The sequence below is a fragment of the Hipposideros armiger genome, unplaced genomic scaffold (genome assembly GCF_001890085.2).
Source record: "Hipposideros armiger isolate ML-2016 unplaced genomic scaffold, ASM189008v1 scaffold_1125, whole genome shotgun sequence".
In the NCBI taxonomy this organism is placed as follows: domain Eukaryota; kingdom Metazoa; phylum Chordata; class Mammalia; order Chiroptera; family Hipposideridae; genus Hipposideros; species Hipposideros armiger.
In genome coordinates, this window is record NW_017732475.1 from 185,619 (window position 1) to 193,035 (window position 7,417).

General features: G+C 36.7%; 1 pseudogene; it reads right to left on the minus strand.

The window, feature by feature from the left end:
- Positions 1 to 764: 764 nt before the first annotated feature.
- On the minus strand, positions 765 to 5,453 carry LOC109376420 (myosin light chain 6B pseudogene; annotated as a pseudogene).
- Positions 5,454 to 7,417: the final 1,964 nt, after the last annotated feature.

Below are 7,417 nucleotides of genomic sequence, written 5' to 3' on the forward strand. Positions count from 1 at the left end.
AATACCCTGCTTTTACTTTCACACCAGCTGGCTCTTGTTATGTGGAAATTAATGATCTGATAGGGATTCATTAAAGAGTGAGTTTCCTCAATATCAGGTACAGTAAATAAATACTCACTTATAAAATGTAATTTAATGAGATGCCAGGCAGGAAAATTTATGTACAAAATATTAATTCTGCTTCTTAATATTTTATTATTTGGAATTGTAAAGGTGAAAAATCTTAATATCACTGGGTACTTAATCAATGACACAATAATACATTTGGAAGTATTATCTGGTATGGGATATAAGATAAGTCCCTAACCTGAGAGAGAAGCTTATTTTTATCATTACAAAGGAAAAATACAAGGACACTATATAAAATCTCTTAACTTCAAATTTATATGTAGTGTTAATATGGTGTGTACATGCCACTTGCATGATTATCACTTTTGAGATTATTTGAATAAGGCATTTGATTAATGCAAACACCACAAACGCTATAAAGTCATTCATTTAATGGACAAATATTTATTGAACACCTACTGGAACTGGACTCTGTTAGCACTAGAAATTTACAAGGAGGATGAGGAGAGCAGCAGAAAAAGCAGAAGAGGAAAGGGAGGGGCAGGGAGCAGAGAAGAGGGAAGACGGGGGGAGGAAGGCAAGAAGGTGAAAAAGAAGGAACACCAGGAAACGAGGAGGAGATGGTGTATCATCAGCAGCAAAACGAAGGAAAAGTAATTGCCAGTGCTCATTTAGTGCCTACTAAGTGCCAAACACTATGACAGTTCTTCGATGTACATCATCTCTAATTCTACAAATAGGAAAAAAATGGTGTTACAAGTTTTATTATCTGCATTTTGTTGATGAGGAAACAACAATGTGTAACTGAAGGAGTATTATACAAAATATGTATATGACTTATCCCAGGCACATTTTACTGAAAATATACACATTATTTCATAACTATATTTCCAGATGCATAAAGCATTCAATATGATAGCTAACATCTACTGTCTTACATACTCATGTCTGCAAATACCTATCAGAGGTAATGAATTACCAGGCTGGTGGCACAGTCAAGATTCAAAATCCATGTACTTGTTTTCTGAATAAATTCATTCTTTATTTTATTATTCTTACTATGTGATTTGCAGCAAACTTTTAGAACACATGTATTCATATTTTTAATTACATTGTAGATTATTGTGTCAGTAAATTTCAAGAATTTTCAATGATATGTCCCAGGTAAGCATACACATACACACACACACACACACACACACACACACACACACACACATTGTTTAACTCTAACAATGTATATAAAGGATTATTCTATGTTTTGTGAATTTTCTTTTCTGAATTTAAGAAATAAGAGCACAAAAATCAAAGGGTTTTCAGATCCATGGATGTGAATTGTTTCTCATATGACCTTCAATAAATCTTACCTTCTGGTGTCTGTACCCTTGGGTAGTTTTGCCCATATTTACTATGGACTTACCTATATGACTTGATTTAGTCAACGTGGCATCTGGAACTCTGAGGCGAGCAAAGGTGTTCATAGAGTGGTGTCTTGCAATCTTGAAAACCTAAGAATAACAAAGACAAAAATATTGAGAAGAAAGGCCCTCCCATGCCAGCTGTTCCACAATAGCTGAGCCTAGCACCCAGCTGACCCAGAAAAAGGCAATTGCAAAGTGAGGCCAAGTGAGTCCAGCAGAAAAACCACCTGGTCAGCCCACAGAATCATGAGAAATAGTACAGTGCTGTCATTTAAAGTCACTAAATGTTGGGTTGATTTGTTATGCAGCAACAGATAACTGACATTCATTTGCCTTTTATTCTGATATTCATAGTTTAGTAATGTTGGGAAAGTACCAAACTCTCTGAGAATTTTCTCATCATTAATATCAAGATAACAATTACAGCCAAAATTGCATACAGATTACTACATAATCCTCATCACATTTAATCTTGCAGCACCCCTTAAGGGCAGTTTAGTTATTGTCTCTACTTTTTGGAAGAGAAAATAGAAAAGAGGTAAACAAATGTGTCCGAAGTTATATATCGACTAAAATATGGTTTAGAGCCTGTACTTTCAATTTTCATTTGATACAGGCAGGTTTGTGCCAGTCTTTAAACAAGAACACCTCCTCTCCTCTCCTTCCCTCCTCTTATTTCCCCTCCCCTCCCCTCTCCTCTCCTCTCCCTCTCTCTTCTTCTCCTTCTTTCTTCTCCTTCCCCTTCTTCTTCCCTCCCTCTCTTAGTATCCTGCTTGTTGTCAGCTTTGATGTACTCGTAAATCAATTCCATTTTAATGGCCAGTAGTTCTTTCTGGTCAGTTGTGGGACTTGTCTCTCTAGCCACCTGTATTCTGTGGTTTTACTAGAGAAATCTTTCTCCCCTGTAAAATCCTCCATTGTTCTATTGTACTCTGGAGAGCAGTCCATCTGCTTCTGCTGGTTTATACATAACAAGCTCTGCTTAGGAACCTAAAAGGACATAAATCTAGAACTACAGACCCGTGCTTGTCAGTGCCATATAACACAACTCCTGTTCAGTAATTATGTATGATAAACACACTGATTATAATACATCTCATCCACTAAGGTGGTCTACTAACACACACATAAAACTGGTTTACAGACATAACTAGACTATACACAGCTTTTTAATGTGTTCTTTCCTGAACAGAGAGGCTTCTTTTTATCTTTTTCAAGATTGTTCAAACGATGATGCTTTGCATACTGAATGCACCATTTACATTCTATTAAAATTTGAGGACTCAACCTCTACAAATTAATTTGCTCCAAATAAGTTTGCTTTCCTTTCAGTGGTTCATTAAGAGCCAATATATTTTAGACTCTAGAGATTTATTATTGACAAATTGTGAAAACACTGCTTTTAAATAATTTTATTTTTAGACTGTCTCTAAGCAGTCTTTTCCTCCATGTTCTAGTAAGCAATATTTGTTCATCAAGGTTTGCTAAATCAAATTTCACAAAAGTGAAGAAAATGAATTCACATCCAATGCAACTGAATATAATGTTGGCTAATTTTTTCCACAGGAACAAGACAGGGTAGTCAAGAACCCTCCTACTCTACATATCTGACAAATTAAAAAATATTTTTATAAAGTTTTGTCAAAGAAAATTGATGAGATATTATATGGTTGTATGAAATTTATGGAACAGGAATAAAGCCCTTTTCCCTGTAGTGATGTTTAAAAATATTTTAAATCCAAGAAAATGATGAGTATGTATTCTTTTAAGGGTATTTGAAATCCCAGGAATATACAGCCTTTAAAATTCTGCATTGTCTGGTTATGACAGCCAGCACACCTGGATTTTTAATAAAAAGTGCAAGAAATCTTATAATTTTGAGCAATATATATGAACTTGAATTATAGCTTCTTCGGGGAAAACTGAAAACGCGAAGTCTATGTAATGAGATTTTAGAAAGATTACATGCAAGATCTTGTTCTTCTTCTTCCTGTTCCCTTTTACTCTTTAGGAGGTAATTCCATATGCATGCAAAAGAAACCTGACTTATTCCCTAAGAGGATTTCTGGAGAATTTACATTCTGATTTGCTCTTCTTTTGCCAAGAAAGGCTCACCACATCCACTTGTGGTCTATTTAAGGTTCTTAACACAGGAGGAAGAGAAGAAAGATAAACATTAGAAAAATAACTGTGGATACTTGAAATAATATTTACATGAACCTATTTCCCTGTTTCCTTTAAAATATTTCCTTACAAATATGTCTCATTTAAGATATTTTATGTCTACTTGTTATATTTTAAGACATGTCTATTTATCTACCTATCTTTCAGCATCTAAAAATTAACATTTTTTTCATTTTCCACGTGTTTCAAGAACATCTAAGTGATTCTATGGGCTATATGCAGTAATTATCAGCACATTATAAAAATACACTTTTAACTGTAGTTTTAATTTTTTTTTTAGAACTTGTTTTCCAATAAATTATCTTACCTACTTTTTGTTTTGTTTTGTTTTTGTTTTTGTTTTTGTTCTTCAGTCTACTTGTAGAGGACATTGCTTCACTGGCCCAAGTTGGCACCATCATTGCGCTCTTCCCAGGCGAGGCAGATCAGTCGCAGGCTTCTGGACAGCCGCTCACTACGGCTGCTGGCTACACACGGTAGCCCATGGCAACCCACTGCCACAGGGGCTGCAGCCTACGCCGTTGCCGGCGACTCATGGCAGCCCAGCTCCAGGTTGAGCTGTTGTTCAGCATCTTAGCTGTGGAGGGCAGTGTCACTGGCCCTCATATGTGGGATCCGAACGGGGCCCTCTGGTGTCCCAAAGCCAGTTCTTAACCATTGCGCCACTTGGCCGGCCCTACCTACATTTTTTTGTTAAGCAATATTTGACATCAGTATACACTAAGAGCACCTTAAACGTAAAAATATACGAATAATGAATATATATGTATATTAATATGTATATGGCTGTACCCTATAGGGTGCTTTTGTTTCAGAGTTTTTCATAAAATTCATGGAGAAAAAATCTGTTGCTGGCTAATGTTGCAATGAAGGAGAAGAAACAATAATCTCCAGATATCTTTTCTATAATAAAATGTAAATTATTTTACATTTTCCATGGAGAATTGATCATCGAACAGCACACACATTCACATATGTGCCTATTCCACTGATCATTTTTCATTCCCTTCCTACCCCCCCAAGGGAGGAATCATCTCTTTATTTTGAAATAATAGGTGGCCTCCTAGTGGTAGGAACGTGCTTCTGCCTGTGAGAGGCCCAGCGTTCGACCCCACTGAGTCTGGTAGAAAACACAGGCGCTTCGGATGTATGTGCTTCAGGAAGGCTTCATAGTCGATGCAGCCCTGCTGTCCTCATGTGCTGCCAGAGCTGTCTCCACCTCCTCTTTGGTTATCTCTACCAGGGTGGTGACAACATGTCTGAACTCTGTGCCTATGACTTTGCCGCACCCTTCTTTGTCAAACACCCTAAGGCCCTCCAGGTAGTCCTCATATGTGCCTTGGTCCCAGTTCTTGGCCACTGCCTGGTGCTTGGGCAGGAAAATCTCGAGGTCTGCACGCTGGTACTTCAGTTCATCACTCTTGGGGATCCCCAGAACCTTGAGCACCTCGGCATTGGTGGGGTTCTGGCCCCATCCCCTACTTGGTTAGACAGCTCCAAGGCCTCAAACTCCTCCAGCTGGTCCTTGTTAAACTCTGTCACCACTTTGAAGAGATTGATAGGGGGATCCCGGGTTTTCTCAGGGGCTGGAGGGACAGCTGCCACTAGCGCAGTCTTGGTCTTGGCTGGAGGGGCCCCTGATGCTGCTGGCTTGGCAGCAGGCATGGACATAGAGGGCTCTGCTGGCTTCTTCACAGGAACATCCTCCTTGGGAGGCATGATATCTGGTGGCCAAAGGACAGTGTGCAGATGGGGGCACTGATCTCCTTCAGGATCCAGATAAGGCCTTATTTTTTTAACCAATCTTTAGTGGATTTAAATATCTTATGTCTGTTTATCCTTTGTAGTTCCTACTGTAAGACAACCCTTATCATGCATTGCTTCTTATCCATTTGTTTATTCACTCATCTTTTAAATAGACTATGAATATAGATCAGATACATAATTGCTCTGTATAAAGTTTCTATATAGCTAATTATTGTCAAACCCTGGTTACTTCTTCTCCCAGGAAATTATAGGTTGAGTGAAATTTATTGTTTGATCAAGATGAAGAGATAAAGAGGGAGGTTATTATAGAAAATCTCCCGGTACCTTTAAGTGAAGGATGGAAGTTAAATAACTGAATCTCTGCCATCTTATAGGTGGCTTCTTGCCACAAATCTATAAATATGCTCCTTCCTATATGCATAAAACTTTTATATCAATCAGACAACCAGAGGAAAACAATATTGGTGTACATTGACTAATGTTTTAATTTGGTAAAAATTGTTTTAAGTATGCTACTTTATGTGCAATGTTAAGACATTACTGATACATTCATGATTTTAAAAATGATTGCTAACTGTATGTTTTTAAAAAATGTGACAACACATTTGACCACCCAAAACATTCAACCACCTTTTAATTTTATAGAAAAATATTGTAGGACAGTACAAAATATATTTGTTTTGGACTTAGAGACTCTGGATTTTATTCTGTGTTCTTCCTGCAATAAGTGGAATATAATTTCCTTTTCACTAGAAATGAGATAGTTAAAAAAATAGTACTAACATACAATCTTTCTGATTAAAATTTTCATCATGGTGACTGATATCACTCATATATAATGTGACCCCCAAATTTATCATCTATTCTAAGATAGATGGCCATTTATTTTTCCTGCTTCTTCTGACCCAACACCCGCCCCCCCCAACATCATGCTTATTATCATCTGAATTCACTTTATTTTTATACATAGAAATCTATGAGAGACTATGTTAAGTAAACTCTTGCTAGCATTTCTATTGTCTTTCATCCCTGACAATTCAGCTTACTGAATTCTAATAAAGTAGCAATAATAATAATAATAATAATAATAATAACAACAACCAAATAAACCTTTGCTTCCTCTCTGATGTTGCCTTTCACAGAAAACAAAACAAAAGAAACAAAAAAACCCAAAACCACTGTAACCATGAAACTTAGTAAAAATTCATATTATTTAGGTTCAGTTACGTTCCAGCCCTACTTGGCATACCATCTCTTAATCTCTAGTTGATTGTCATGTGTAGAAGAGTAGCTACTGTCTTTTAAAATTTCTTCATAAAAACCTCCAACAAATAAAAATAGAGGACCAGAAATCTTCATTGATGAATTCTACCAAACAGTTATGGAAGAATCAACACCAATATTTCTCAAACCCTTCCAAAAACAAGAAGAGGAGGGAAAACTTCCAAACTCCTTGTATGAGGTCAGCATTACTCTGATATCAAAACCAGGAAAGGACGTCACAAGAAAAGAAAATTACAGGCCAATATTCCTGATGAACATACATGCAAAATGTCTCAATAAAATATTAGCATACCAACTTAAACACTATGTTTAAAGAAGTATACACCATGATCAAGTGGAGTTTATGCAGAGATGCAAGGATAGATCGACATCCTCAAGTCAATCTGCGTGATATACCCCATTGACAAAATGAAGAATAAAAATCATATGACCATTTAAATAAATGTGGAAAAAGCTTTTGACAAAATTCAACATTCAGTCATGCTAAAAACTCACAAAATTGGGTGTAGAGGGATTGTATTTCAACGTGTAAAGGCCATATATGACAAGCCCACAGCTAACATCATACTCAATGGTGAAAAGCTGAAAGCTTTATTTCTAAAACCAGGAACAATACAAGGATGTCCACTCTTGCCCCTTTAATTCAATATACTACTGGAAAACCTAGAGCAATTAGGAAAGAAAAAGAAATA